The following is a 15,412-nucleotide window of genomic DNA, read 5'->3' as shown; positions in this document are numbered from 1 at the left end:
GTTGGATGGGCACCTGTCAGGGATGCTGTAGCTGTGATGCCTGCGCTGCAGGGGTTGAATTTGATGATCCTTGGTGTCCCTTCTGTGAACCTATGATTCTGTGGTCTTTGGCTGCTCCTTGGCACATGCCCCACAGAGCTTGCCACATCCATCCTGCAAACAACGGTTGGCATCCCACAAGGTTTCATCAGTCCTCCAGCAACCTATAAGTACGGGGAACTCTTCTTCCCCAGACAATTGCTCTTCCACTCGGCTTCTGGTACCTCCAGGATTCCCACCAACCTCCAGCCATGAAGATCTTCTGCCTCCTCTCTGTTGCCATCCTCTTCTTGATGCTGGTGGCTCCAGGTATGGCCTTCTTCTCACATGCTTCTTCTCTGAGCAGCTTCACAGCTCTCCACTGTATTCAATTTAAACCTGCCTCTGAGCACCACTTGCAGTGACTCCCAAAGAGGTGGGATCTTGCCCCTCTGTCCTCCTGGAGAATATCCCAAATGGGGCTTCAGGTGGACCCTGGGAGAAGAGGATGCTTCACTCGATGGGCCCCCTTTGGCCAGATCCACCAGCCAATCTCATTACCTCATTTATGTGAGGTCAGTCCTGAGAGACAGAGCCTTCAAAGTCTTCTTTTTCTTCCTCCAGATTTCACCGGAGGCCAACCTATTTGCCTTCTGAGATGTCAACAGCAGGGAGGGGTACTGCAAATTATTAGGTGCCATCCACCCCTAAGGCGACGCTATGGGTGTGGTGTCTTGGTGTGTTGCCGTTAAGGTGAGTTAAATCAAATCTTAGTTTTCCTCAAAAATTTAGTCAGTTGTGTTTCATGACCCCAAATGCATGTGACACATCTCTCTGCACCCCCCACTCCATTTCTCTCTTAATCTTTACATTCACTGTGAGTTGGAACAATATTAATGTGCACACTGGGGGGTGAATACCCTGCCCTCTCCCCTTGCTGCCCCCATGAAAGCTCTCTGACCCCTCAGCTATAACTCCTCTTAATGCCTCCATTGGCTGAAAGAACAGCTCTTCGTGGCATGAGAGGGTGGGGGCTCAGTCGCTGACCCTCCTCAAATAGCAAAGGCAACCTGTGTGAAACATCCCTGTGAAGGTGGTTATTGAATCACAGAATTGTAGAGTTGGAAAGGAAATAATAAAAAAGTAATAATTTTATTATTTATACCCCGCCCTTCTGGCTGCGCTTCCCCAGCCACTCTGGGCGGCTTCCCAAAAAATATTGAAATATTGTAATACATCAAACATTAAAGCTTCCCTAAACTGGGCAGCCTTCAGATGTCTTCTAAAAGTCTGGTTGTTGTGGTTCTCTTTGACATCTGGTGGGAGGGCATTCCACAGGGCGGGCGCCACCACCGAGAAGGCCCTCTGCCTGGTTCCCTGTAACTTGGCTTCTCGCAGTGAGGGAACCACCAGAAGGCCCTCGGAGCTGAACCTCAGTGTCCGAGAAGAACGATGGAGGTGGAGACGCTCTTTCAGATATACTGGACCAAGGCCGTTTAGGAAAGGGTTAAATGCACACCAACACGCACCAATACAATGATCTGCTCTAATGTTTCCTCTCTTGGGGTTGCTGTTCACAAAAAGAAGAAGAAGGATAAAGAACCACATTAGAAAAAAAGTGTGTATGGCAGCCAAGCCCCACTCAAATCCACCCAAGTGCATACAAGAACTGCCCAGAGGTCTCTCCTACAATCATAGAATAGAAATGTAGCATTGGGAGGCACTGAAGGGGTCGTCTAGTCCAACGCTCTGCTAAACAGACCCTCTGTGTGCAATTGGAACTCTGACAACAGAAGCTCTTCTGCCTCCCAGTTGGAGTCACTGGTCTAGGTTTTCCTAACCACCAGCAGCACCCGTTTTAACAGTGTCTCCTCTTCTCACAGGGGGCGGGTAACTCTGCAGATCTCCGGTGCAAATCCTCTGGTGAAAGGAAGACCACCCTGCTCTCCTCTGATGTGCAGCTGCCTCGACTGCACCCCCATCTCTGCTGGGGAAGAAACCGCTTTGCTTGATGCTGTTGAAGGCGATGCTGGGAAGGAGTCAAGAGGGGACCATCCTGTCTGCCTGTCTACTCATGAGCAAGTCCCACTGTGGCCAGTGGGGCCTGACTCCTTAGTAAGTGGCCTCGGAATTGGAGCCTGGATTTGGTTTGCCTGCAAAAATGCTTTAGCTTTTTCTTTTTAATAAATGCAAGCATTGGAAACCTTTGTGTTGGTTCATGGTGTGAAAACGTGTGCTGGGTTGAGGGTATTTCTTTTAGTCAGGCTCTCAAACCCTTTCTTTCTCTCTCTCTCTCTCTCTCTCTCTCTCTCTCTGCCAGTCAGTGGTGCCATCCAGGTTTTGGGTTCTTTGCCAAACATGGCTTTGAACAAGGGCATTTCTCAAATTGTAGGCCCCCACCTCTCCCTGGGGTCTCCCACCCCCTCCTCCTGCCCCCAGTACTACAAAGAAAGTTGTCTAAACACCTCTGTTAAATTCAACCCCTCCATGGGTTCAGGACCCCAAGAATTGGAAGGGATGCAGGGCACTTCCTGGTCCACAGCCAGATGAGAAATCTTTTTCCTAAGCCTCCAGGTGTCAACACCTCACAGGTTGCGGATGTGGAGCAGGATGCCAACTCGCTTGCAAGAAAGAGGAGAGGAGAGGTGGCATCAGGGTTGGATTTGGGGCTGAGGTCCAGGGCTCCACTTAGCAAAAAGAGGAGGAGGAACCCCAGAACTACAGGGCTGGCTGACCACATTTTGAGGTGCACAAAGACCCTCTTCTGCACAGTGATGGTGGCAACCCCGATATATTACTTAAAGGCAACCCCATCTTCAACCAGTGAAGAAATGAATCTTGGCGACTCGGAGGCATCGCTGATATACGCCCTCTTGATCCTAATGTAGGTTTTAACCACACCTCTTCTTAACTGAGTAGGGGAATGTGGGGACTGGAAAGCAGCATTTTGTGGTTTGCCTCTGGGGCTCAAATGTCTTGGGCCGGTCCTGTCCACAAGGCTCTGCCTTCCCCCCTTCTCCTTCCTCACCCCCTTCTTCTTTCTCCATGCTCCTCCAACCCTCCAAGTGTCCCCATCTTCCAGGGACAGTCCTGTATTTACAGAAGCTGTCCAAGATGATCTGACTTGATCTCAGAATGTTCCACTTTTCCTAAGGACGTCCCCATTTCCATCAGAGAAATGTTGGAGGGTGTGGAGTTATGTGATCCCTGAGCCATCTAAAGGATGTCCTGTATAGGGAAGCTTTTTTATGTTAGCTGTTTTATTGTGTTTTTCTATATGTTGGAAGCCGCCCAGAGAGACTGGAGCAACCCAGTATAAATAACACTGGGCAACAATTTTGTACTTTTTGAATGCTGTCTAGATTTCTACAACTGATTTAGGGTATTTTTGCACTGCTGAATCAGGAAATGGCATCTGTTTCTCTCCATCAGGTCAGGTTTACTGTAAACTGAATGTTGGGCATTGATAAAGGTAAGTACACGTAAATTGCATGTTGCTTCACCATTTTTCAAACTTCAGGGCTTGAACTTCTGTTTCTTGGAACTCCTGGAAAGCTCAGCAGCACAGAGGTCTCTCTTCAGAGTCCAACAGTAGTCAGCAATCATGACTGCATCCCAGCGACCCTGATACCTGGTCTCCATCTCTTTCATGTCCTGATGGAATCTCTCCCCCTGCTCGTCACTCATTGAACCCAGGTTCTCAGGAAACTGGTCCATATGTGAAAATAGGTAGTACATCTTGACGCCCATGTTGCAGCCCAGGTTTCTGAAAGCAGTCAGCATGTTGTTGACAAGTTCTGCGTAGTTTCTGGCCTTATTGTTGCCAAGAAAGTTCTTCACCACCAGAACAAATGCCTTCCACGCTTCCAGTTCCACTTCGTTCGTGGGGTTTCCGAACTCTGGATCTCTGATGAGCTGATGGATCTGAGGACCGTTAAAGATGCCAGCTTTCAACTTCTCCATGGTCAATCCTGGAAAAGCCTGACACAAGTAAGTGAAGCAGTCACCATCCTTGTCCAGAGCCTTGGTGAACTGCTTGATTAAGCCGAGCTTGATGTGCAGCGGTGGGAAGAGTATTCTGTCTCTGTCCACCAGAGGGTCGTTGATGACGTTCCTTTCTTTGCAAGGCACCAATTCCTCCCGCACAGGGCAGTCCTTCTTCGTGTAATGCTGAGCACGGTCCCTACTATCCCACATGCACAGAAAACATGGGTACTTGGTGAAGCCAGACTGTTGTCCCCCCAAAAAGTTCACCATCTTCAGGTCAACACAAATAAACCACTTATGCTGATCATAACCAATTTTCTCCAGCACATACTTCACCACTTCATAGTTCTCCTTCAGTGTACTCAAGGGAGCCAGGGGTATAGAGGCAAACTGGTTGCCGTTGTGTAGCAGAACACATTTCAGTGATCGCTTGCTGCTGTCAATGAACAGTCTCCAATCTTTGAGTTCGTACTGTGGCACTCCAAGCTTGAGCAGAAGCTGTGCAATATCTGCACAGTACACCAAGTCCTTCTCTTCCGAGAAAAAACGGAGGTACTCTTGATGCCTGTTGCGCAAGACGTTGATGCGAGCACTGTCAGAGAGGAGGTTTTTTTCCCTTCAATCTGGATGCCAACAGTTCGGCAGAGTCCTTTGACAAGCTGAGGTCGCAAACTAGATCATTCAACTCCTTTTGGGAAAATGGATGTGAAGCATCATCTTCAAGAACCACTTCTTCTTCTTCATGTCCTTCAACACTGGAGGCATCTTCGTCACTAATGTCAGGAAGTTCTCCGAAGATAGACACTGGAATTTCATCACAATGAGCTAAAGGGCAACGTGCTGATTGAAGATCAGGATACTTCGTGGGGCGGCTGCCCCATTAACTTAGTTTTGATCCCCAACTTTATGCTTTGCCGCACCAATTTATGGAAGATTTGGAGGTTTTATGACTTCAGACTGATCCCTTTTCGACATAATCACCCATAACTATCAGACCTGAATACTTCTTGTCATTAAAATAATCATTTCCAATCAAAACAATTATTTGACGACTTCCGGGTTGGCGCTTCTGGTAATGGCGGATTTCCTCTGTTTCGGAGGAATCCGCTCCTTGGAAATCAGGGTCTGACCGCCACAGCGAGGTGGAGACCCACTAGAAACCACGGGCGGAAGAAGCCCATGGACTTGGGATTCGGCAGGTACCTTTTGCGCCTCCCCTACTCGTGGGGAGACCCGGTTCCGGGGCTCCGGAGCGACGTGGGGTTAGCGGTGCGGTACATCGAATCAACCGCTTCTTTCAAGGAGTGAAGCCGCATTGCTGTTGCCAGAAAGCGCCGACTTTTCCTGTGGACATTTGGACTCTAAGTAATTATTTGTAAGTAAACAGAAAATTGGACTATTTAAACATCTAAATTTGGCATTTGAACGTGATGGGCTAAACAGGATGTCCGCCTTCCGTTTTGTAAACAGATCAAAGCAAAGACGTCACAAGCTAAAGCCTGGGAAAAGTACTCTGTAAAGTATTAAATTTTCACCATTTAAGATATCGAATACCCCCTTGGAAGCAGGAGAAGAGGGGGGAATCTTTTGTGGATGGTTTAAACCTGCAGGAGAGTGAGGGAGACAAGATAATTTACCACTGTTTCAAGCCTGGGATCGGGCTGTCCAAAAGTTTTATGATCTGAGAAAATTAATAACTGGGAATGGAATACATCCTGATGGACGGTTGAATACAAGATATATATTCTTTGTATTGTTCTTGTGGCACTTAAAAAGGAGAAAAGTTGAACAGTAACTTTGACACTGGATTTTGATTTGGAATAACAAGGATAGATACAAATAGAAACTGTTTCCTATAGAGGGAGCTTCTGAAACTGTTGCAACTGCGAAGTGGAACTTTCCACTAAGAACCAAGGGCTGTGAAATAAGTGACCTTGGAAAGTTTCTGGATAAGAATGGAAAAACAAGAAGCTCTAGTGAATGCATTTTACAAAATAAATGTTCTGTTGGAACAATTACATGAGAAGACGGACTTGACGGTAAAGAAAATGGACACTTTGGGACAAAGTGTATCTGATTTGGAACAAAAAGTGAACATTTTTACAGGAACCACTCGGGATGTGACTCAGGAACCAATTTTGAAATGGCAAGTTCTGGAGAAGAAGATGGAACAAACTGTTTCTGCACCTCAAGAAATTCAAGTGGAGGTCCTGGCCCCACAGAAACAAATTGATGGTCATAAGTTGAATTCTGAGGTGATGGAGTCTGAGAGTCAGAATTGGAGAGACGGTGCCCCGCTTGGACTGAAGAAGGGAAGATGGGCAGATTTTTCAATGGAGGGAGGCACTGAGGGAGAGACTGGAAAAGTGGAGCTCTTTAGTCTCAAAGGGCCTGTGGAGTATGCCTTGGAACATCTTTTGGATTACAACTTTGAATACGGAGTATGGGCAAATTTGCTGAGATGGGATCAAGGAGCTGCTAAGAAGGAAGCCCTTTGGGACTTAATTTTTGGCACTAAAAGAAACTTGCAGACAGGACAGGGAGAAGAGTTAAGAGCCTCGGATAGAAGAGCACCAGGTTGATGAACTATATGGAACTGATAGAAAAGACTGACAAAATCCGAGACCAGGGAGAACAGACGGTGGAAGAAGATTGGAAATTTTTAAAATATTATTTAGAGTAATATAGCATAATTAAGGAATGTTGGGAGATGATGGAATGAACTTATATGACTTTAGTAGAAATATGATAAGGATTTAAGATTTTAGGATTTAAGGATTTAAGATTTAAGGTTTTTTAGATTGAAGTATAGATAAATTTTAAGATTTTGATGGGAAGATAAGGTTAAAATATATTAAGATAATTAAACGAAAGTAAGCAGTGAAAGATGGAAAGGATTTGCTGACTTAATTATTAACTGGAATACAAAAAAGGGAGGTGGGAGGAGGTCGAGGAAATAAGTCATTGAAGGATAGAGATGTGAAAAATGGATGTGTTTTTAAATGTTTTTGTTGTTTTTTTCCAGTTGTGTGGAGGTATTGTCTTCTTTTTTGCTTTTATTTTTTATGTATTTCTTAATTTTTCGTTTATTTTCTATTTTTTTATATATATACTGTGTTTTTTCGTTTTTTCTTTCTTTTTGTAATTATAAAACTTTTAATAAATATCATTTTCAAAACAGTTATTCGACATGGCATTTTACCCCCACCAACTTCTTCTGAAATGCTCCACAGAAGCGTACATGTGAACAAAAACGTAAAAAATGACATGTGGCCATAGCTCAAAAACGTGACCTGATTGAGCAAAACCAATGTGATTTTTGGATTCAGCGCATCAGATTCGTCCTAAATCAACTGAAAAAACGCAGACAACAAATTTGTTGTTGACCAGTGTAATATGATGATGATGATGATGATGATGATGATGATGATGGAACAGGACATCCCTCTTTTCACTGGAAAAAAGTTGGAAGGCATGCATGCCTTGCCTAGAAGCCTGGGGGAAACCTCGCTGTGTGGTCCAAGCTGCCCCCGACTCATCGCCTTCCTTCCCCTCAGCTCTGCTTCCCACCATCTCCCTGTCTCTACCTTCCCTGCCATGAAGGACAGAGATCAACAGGTGGGCCAGTCCACTCATGAGGCAAGGGGTAGTGCCCACATCGGGTGGCCGGATCCACAGCAGCATCAGATTCAGCCCCCAAGAAATGCATCTTGGTGACTCGGAGGAGTTGCTGATATCCTCCCTCTTGATCCTAATGTAGATTTCAACTCACCCCTTCTTCCCTGGGTAGGGGCTGGGTGGGGGCTGGAAAGCACCATTTTGAGGTTTGCCTCAGAGGCTCAAATGTCTTGGGCCGGTCCTCTCCACAAGGCTCTCCCTTCCCCCTTCTCCTTCATCACCCCCGTCTTCTTTCTCAATGCCCCTCCAACCCTCCAAGTGTCCCCATCTTCCAGAGACAGTCCTGGATTTACAGAAGCTGTCCACGTTGATCTCACTTGATCTCAGAATGTCCCACTTTTCCTAAGGGCCTCCCCATTTCCATCAGAGAAATGTTGGAGGGTCTGGAGTTATGTGACCCCTGAGCCATCGGAAGGCATAGGAATGTCTTTTAATGTTTAACGTGTTGTGATGTTTGAGTATATATATTTGAGCCACACAGAGTGGCTGGGGAGACCCAGTCAGATGGGTGGAGTATTATTAGTACTACTATTACTACTACTACTGTTGAATAGAACATCAATATTTTCACAGCAGACAGGTTGCAGCGTATGTCTCCTAGCTTTTGCATCTCTGCTCAATTCCTGTTTGTGAAACATCCTTCTCTGTGCAGCTGCCCAAGGAAGGAGGACAGTTGGAGGAGAGAGACAGAGAAAGGGGGAGGAGGGGGGGGAGGGAGACCCCAGGGGGAGGTGGGGGCCTACAATGTGAGAAATGCCCTTGTGCAAAGCCATGTTTGGAAAAGAACCACAAAGCCTGGATGGCACCACTGACTGGCAGAGAGAGAGAGAGAGAGAGAGAGAGAGAGAGAGAGAGAGGGTCTGAGAGCCTGACCACCCCAAAAATACCCTCAACCCAGCAAACGTTTTCACACCATGAACCAACACAAAGGTTTCCAATGCTTGCATTTATTAAAAAGAAAAAGCTAAAGCATTTTTGCAGGCAAACCAAATCCAAGCTCCAATCCCGAGCCCACTTACTAAGGAGTCAGGCCCCACTGGCCACAGAGGGGCTTACTCATGAGTAGACAGGTAGACAGGACGGCTCCCTTTGACTCCTTCCCAGCATCGCCTTCAGCAGCATCAAGCAAAGCGGTTTCTTCCCCAGCAGAGATGGGGGTGCAGTCGAGGCAGCTGCACATCAGAGGAGAGCAGGGTGGTCTTCCTTTCATCAGAGGTCTTGCGCCGGAGATCTGCAGAGTTACCTGCCCCACCCTGTGAGAAGAGGAAACACTGTTAAAATGGGTGTTGGTGGTGGTTCTGAAAACCCAAACCAGTGACTCCAACTGGGAGGCAGAAGAGCTGCTGTTGTCAGAGTTCAAATTGCACACAGAGGGTCTGTTTTGCAGAGGGTTGGACTAGGTGACCCCTTCAGTCCCTGCCAACGCTACATGTCTATTCTCTGATAGTAGGAGAGACCTCTGGGCAATTCTTGTATGCACTTGGGTGGATTTGAGTAGGGCTTGGCTGCCATACACACTTTTTTTCTAATGTGGTTCTTTTTCCTTCTTCTTCTTTATGCAAACAGCAACCCCAGGAGAGGACACATTTGAGCAGATTATTGTGTTGCTGTGCATTGAACTCTTTCCCTTCCAACTCTGCAATTCTGTGATTCAATAACCACCTTCACAGGGACATTTCACACAGGTTGCCTTTGCTATTTGAGGAGGGTCAGTGACTGAGCCCCCACCCTCTCATGCCACGAAGAGCTGTCCTTTCAGCCAAGGGAGGCTAAGGGGAGTTTTGGCTGAGGGGTCAGAGAGCTTTCATGGGGGCAGCAAGAGGAGAGGAAAGGGTTGTCACCCCCCCAGTTTGCACACTAATATTGTTCCCCCTCACAGTGGATGTAAAGATTAAGAGAGAAGTGGAGTGGGGGGGGCGGACAGAGAGATGCGTCACATGCATTTGGAGTCATGAAACACAATTAATTTTTGAGGAAAACTAAGATTTAATTTAACTCACCTCTACGGCAACACCATTGGCGACCACACCTAAAAAGTGTGTTTCGGGGCGGCCAGCACCTAGGAGTTTGCAGTATCCCATTCTGCTGTCGACATCTCTGAATGCAATAACCTTGGGCTCTTGTGAAATCTGGAGGAGGAAAAAGAAGGCTTTGAAGGCTCTGTCTCTCAGGACTGTCAATCTACACCTTCCACAACGTATTCCACCATGGCCCTGCTGGCTTGGACACCCGGAGGGCACCAGGTTGGGGAAAGCTGGTGCAGGAAGAATGCAGGGCTGGAGCAGAGAGTCAGTCCCTTCAGCTGCCTCTCTGCACCTCCAGGACAGGGTCTGAGCCAAGGTGGTAGGGAAGGCTGTGTCAGAGTCACTAGCTTCCCTTGGTGGCCACTGGCCAACTGGGAGAGAGAAGCCCTGTAGGAGTGTAAATATCCAGATCAGGATACATTTGTCAATGTAGTGATCAGGTGGGATTACCATGAGGAATTATAAAATATACATCAAGCCATCGTGTCCATGATGAAAGCATTGTGTTGACTGGGTTTGATATATTGACGATAATTTCTGATTAAATCCCATAAGATTTTACATTCATGCCCTTTTGATGCCCTTTTGCCTCTGCTGCCCATTTCTCCCTGCTCTTCACGAATCACGTACACACTTAGACAGGCAGGCGTCCTGGGCAAGTTTATTTGATGTAGGATCAGACAGTGGGCAAGTTTATTTGATGTAGGATCTTAATCTTAGGGCCAGGAAACAGATCTCACATTAAGGTGATAACGGTCTCTGTCCTCCTGGCCATCCTCCTTATTCTGTTCTTTATTTACCCCAGAAATATTTGTGCTTAATTAGTTTTAGTAGTTTTAACTTTCTCCCCACGTGGGTTTGTGAAATGCTCAGAAGAAATCTGATTGGTTCTTACGAACACTCTGCAAAAAGTTCTTTTGTGAATAAAATGGCCTGGGCCAGAGGGGCTGCAGACAACGGACAAGCACAGAGAGACACAATTATACGCACCCTTCCCAGAGGCTTGATGGTTCAAGTCTCTGTGTGTATTCTTATTAATCAGAGTTCAATCCTTCCTTTACTTTGTGAATACAACAAAGCCCCCTTGCCCAGGAAACTGGCCCGTTCTTTTACCCACCACAAATCTGAGTGTGCTGAAGCGCATTATTGCAGATTTGAAAGGAAGAGCTTCCATGGATCACATAAATGAGGTAATAAGAAGAGATTGGCTGGTGGATCTGGCCAAAGGGGGCCCATCGAGTCCAGCATCCTCTTCTCCCAGGGTCTACTTGAAGCCCCATTTGGGATATTCTCCGGGAGTACAGAGGGGCAAGATCCCACCTCTTTGGGAGTCAGAGCAAGTGATGTTCAGAGGCAGCTTTAAATTGAATACCGCAGAGAGCTGTGGAGCTACTCAGAGAAGAAGCATCTGAGAAGAAGGCCATACCTGGAGCCAGCAGCATCAAGAAGAGGACGGCAAGAGAGAGGAGGCAGAAGATCTTCATGGCTGGAGGTTGGTGGGAATACTGAAGATGCCAGAAGCCAAGTGGAAGAGCAATTGCCTGGGGAAGGAAAGGTCCCCCTACTTATAGGTTGCTGGGTGACTGATGAAATCTTGTGGGATGCCAACCGTTGTTTGCAGGATGGATGTTGAAAACCCTGAGGGGCATGTGCCAAGAAGCAACCAAAGACCACAGAATCATAGGTTCACAGAAGGGACACCAAGAGTCACATAGTCCAACCCCTGCAATGCAGGCATCACAGCTATAGCATCTCCCTGCATTGGAGAATCCGGCACCTTCTGAGGGGCTCTTTTCCTCTGTTGAACAACTCAGAAAGTGAATCTGTTGGTTTGTGTTTTGCTCTCTGCTCACAGTGGCATGGCATCTTTTGATGGCTGGGCGGTTTGCAGGGGGGACCAGGAACTGGGTGCAGAGGGTGAACAAAACCCTTCCCACCAGCCCAACTCTAGACCCCATCATTGCTCGGCAGGCATGGGGCACCAAGGGTTCACAGGGCCATGCTGTGCTGCCTCCTCACCTGACCACATCAAGGAGGGAGCCTGCCTGGCCATGGCTGCTCCTGGCAGGTGCAAACCCCCCCCCCCAACACTGGCTGGGTGGCCATTCAGCGTGGGGCCAGGGTCCCGGCAGCAAGGGAGGCTGGGCTCCAGTGGGCAGAGATGCCCAGCAGTAGGCAAGGCGAGGATCCTTGCATGGGGGCATCTGACTCATGCCCCCTCAAAACATGTGTTCGGGGCTACAGACCACAGTCCTCCAGATCCATTTCTTGCACCAGCATTTCCACTTGGATTTACAAAAGCTCTCCAAGTTGATCTGACTTGATCTCAGAATGCCCCACTTTTCTTGAGGACGTCGCTGTTTCCATCAGAGAAATGTTGGAGGGTGTGGAGTTATGTGACCCCTGAGCCATCAGAAGGCAGTCCTGTATAGGGAGGTTCTTTATAGTTTAATGTGTTATTGTGTTTTAGTATATATATTTGAGCCACACAGAGTGGCTGGGGAAACCCAGTCAGATGGGTGGAGTATAATAATAATAATAATAATAATAATAATAATAATAATAATAATATAGTAATTTATTATTTATACCCCACCCATCTGGCTGAGTTTCCCCAGCCCACTATTATTATTATTACTACTACTATTGCTACTACTATTATTGAATAGAACATCAATATTTTCGCAGCAGACAGGTTCCAGGTATGTCCCCTAGCTTTTCCAGCTCTGCTCAATTCCTGTTTGTGAAACATCCTTCTCTGTGCAGCTGCCCAAGGAAGCAGGTCAGTTGGAGGGGAGAGACAGAGAGAAAGGGGCAGGGAGACCCCAGGGAGAGGTGGGGGCCTACAATGTGAGAAATGCCCTTGTGCAAAGCCATGTTTGGAAAAGAACCACAAAGCCTGGATGGCAGCAATGAGAGAGAGAGAGAGAGAGAGGGGGGGTCTGAGAGCCTGACCCCCCAAAAAATACCCTCAACCGAGCAAACGTTTTCACAACATGAACCAACACAAAGGTTTCCAATGCTTGCATTTATTAAAAAGAAGAAGCTAAAGCATTTTTGCAGGCAAACCAAATCCAAGCTCCAATCCCGAGGCCACTTACTAAGGAGTCAGGCCCCACTGGCCACAGTGGGGCTTACTCATGAGTAGACAGGCAGACAGGATGGTCCCCTCTTGACTCCTTCCCAGCATCGCCTTCAGCAGCATCAAGCAAAGCGGTTTCTTCCCCAGCAGAGATGGGGGTGCAGTGGAGGCAGCTGCACATCAGAGGAGAGCAGGGTGGTCTTCCTTTCACCAGAGGTCTTGTACTGGAGATCTGCAGAGTTACCCGCCCCCTGTGAGAGGAGGAGACACTGTTAAAACGGGTGTTGGTGGTGGTTCAGAAAACCCAGACCAGTGACTCCAACTGGGAGGCAGAAGAGCTGCTGTTGTCAGAGTTCAAATTGCACACAGAGGGTCTGTTTTGTAGAGGGTTGGACTAGATGACCCCTTAGGTCCCTCCCAACGCTACATTTCTATTCTATGATTATAGGAGAGACCTCTGAGCATTTCATATATGCACTTGGGGGGATTTGAACAGGGCCTGTCTGCCATATACACCTTTTTTTTCAATGAGGTTCTTTTTCCTTCTTCTTTATGTGAACAGCAACCCCAGGAGAGGACACATTTGAGGAGACCATTGTGTTGGTGTGCATTGAACTCTTTCCCTTCCAACTCTACAATTCTGTGATTCAATAACCACCTTCACAGGGATGTTTCACACAGGTTGCCTTTGCTATTTGAGGAGGGTCAGTGACTGAGCCCCCACCCTCTCACGCCACGAAGAGCTGTTCTTTCAGCCAAGGGAGTCATTCCTGCCAGGCTAAGGGGCGTTGTGGCTGAGGGTCAGAGAGCTTTCATGGGGGCAGCAAGGGGAGGGGAAAGGGTTGTCAATTCCCTGCGCACACACTAATATTGTTCCAACTCACAGTGTTGGAAGAGAAGTGGAGAGAAGTGGAGTGGGGGGGGGGAACAGAGAGATGACTCTCATGCATTTGGGGTCATGATACACAGCTGACAAATTTTCGAGGAAAACTAAGATTTGATTTAACTCACCTTAACGGCAACACACCCAGGGACGACACCGGAATATTGCCCTTCGGGGTGGCCAGCACCTACCAATTCGCAGTACCCCTCTCTGCCTTCGACATCTCGGCCTGCAATTAGCTTGGCCTCTGGTGAAATCTGGATGAAGAAAAAGAAGACTGTGAAGGCTCTGTCTCTCAGGACTGTCCTTCTACACCTTCCACGACTTCTTCCACCGTGGCCCTGCTGGCTTGAACACCCGGAGGTCACCAGGTTGGGGAAATCTGGTGCAGGAAGAATGCAGGGCTGGAGCACAGAGTCAGTCCCTTCTGCTGCCTCCCTGCACCTCCAGGACAGGGTCTGAGCCAAGGTGGTTGGGAAGGCTGCGTCAGAGTCACTGGCTTAACTGGGTGGCCACTGGCCAACTGGGAGAGAGAAGCCCCCTTGCCCAGGAAACTGGCCTGTTCTTTTGTCCACCGCAAAGCTGAGTTTACTGAAGTGCATTATTACAGATTTGAAAGCAAGAGCTTCCATGGATCACATAAATGAGGTAATAAGAAGAGACTGGCTGGTGGATTTGGCCAAAGGGGGCCCATCAAGTCCAGCATCCTCTTCTCCCAGGGTCCACCTGAAGTCCCATTTGGGATATTCTCCAGGAAGACAGATGGGCAAGATCCCACCTCTTTGGGAGTCACAGCAAGTGGCTGAGAATAAAGCTGAGAGCTGTGGAGCTGCTCAGAGAAGAAGCATCTGAGAAGAAGGCCATACCTGGAGCCAGCAGCATCAAGAGGAGGACGGCCACAGAGAGGAGGCAGAAGATCTTCATGGCTGGAGGTTGGTGGGAATCCTGGAGGTACCAGAAGCCAAGTGAAAGAGCAATTGCCAGGGGAAGGAGAGGTCCCTCTACTTATAGGTGGCTGGAGGACTGTTGAAATCTTGTGGCATGCCAACCGTCGTTTGCAGGATGGATGTGGCAAGCCCTGAGGGGCATGTGCCAAGGAGCAGCCAAAGACCACATAATCATAGTTCACAGAAGGGACACCAAGGATCATCAAGTCCATCCCCCTGCAATGCAGGCATCACAGCTATAGCATCCCTGACAGGTGCCCATCCAACCTCTGCTCAAAGTCTCCCTCCAAAGGAGAATCCAGCACCTTCTGAAGGGCTCTGTTCCACCGTTGAACAACTCAGAAAGTGAATCTGTTGGTTTGTGTTTTGCTCTCTGCTCACAGTGGCCTGGCATCTTTTGAGTTCCCTTGGGGGGGGGTGCTCTGCAGGTGGGACCAGGGCCTGGGGGCAGAGGGTGAACAAAACACTTCCCACTAGCCCAACTCTAGACAACATCGCTGCTGGGCAGGCATGGGGCACCGAGGGTTCACAGGGCTGTGCTGTGCTACCTTCCCACATCAAGGGGGGAGCCTGCTTGGCCATGGCTGCTCCTGGCAGGTGCATCGCCCCCCCCAAAAAAAACACTGGCTGGGTGGCCATTCAGCGTGGGGTCAGGGTCCTGGCAGCAAGGCCAGGCTGGGCTCCAGTGGGCAGAGACTCCCAGGAGCAGGCAAGGTGGGGATCCTTGCATGGGGGCATCTGGCTCATGCCCCCTCAAAATCCTGTGCCTAAGAGGTCCACACCAAGGCCCCAG

The 15,412-nt window shown here is 48.2% G+C and overlaps 1 long non-coding RNA gene across 2 annotated transcripts in view; it reads right to left on the bottom strand.

The window, feature by feature from the left end:
- Positions 1–14,680, bottom strand: part of LOC310674016 — a 32,705-nt gene extending 18,025 nt beyond the window's left edge. Inside the window, exons 1-3 of one of the 2 annotated variants that reach the window (XR_014509317.1) lie at positions 14,539–14,680; positions 13,797–13,929; positions 8,615–8,926 (exon numbers count right to left, since the gene is read on the bottom strand). This is a non-coding gene — a long non-coding RNA (uncharacterized lncRNA). Of the gene's footprint in view, positions 1–8,614; positions 8,927–13,796; positions 13,930–14,538 lie in introns of those variants that run through there. The other variant, XR_014509316.1, reaches the window with a different exon arrangement.
- Between the last annotated feature and the right edge of the window lie 732 nt (positions 14,681–15,412).

The sequence above is a fragment of the Podarcis tiliguerta genome, assembly GCF_965153285.1.
Source record: "Podarcis tiliguerta genome assembly, chromosome: 3".
NCBI lineage: Eukaryota > Metazoa > Chordata > Lepidosauria > Squamata > Lacertidae > Podarcis > Podarcis tiliguerta.
This window is presented reverse-complemented; position numbering and strand designations above follow the sequence as displayed.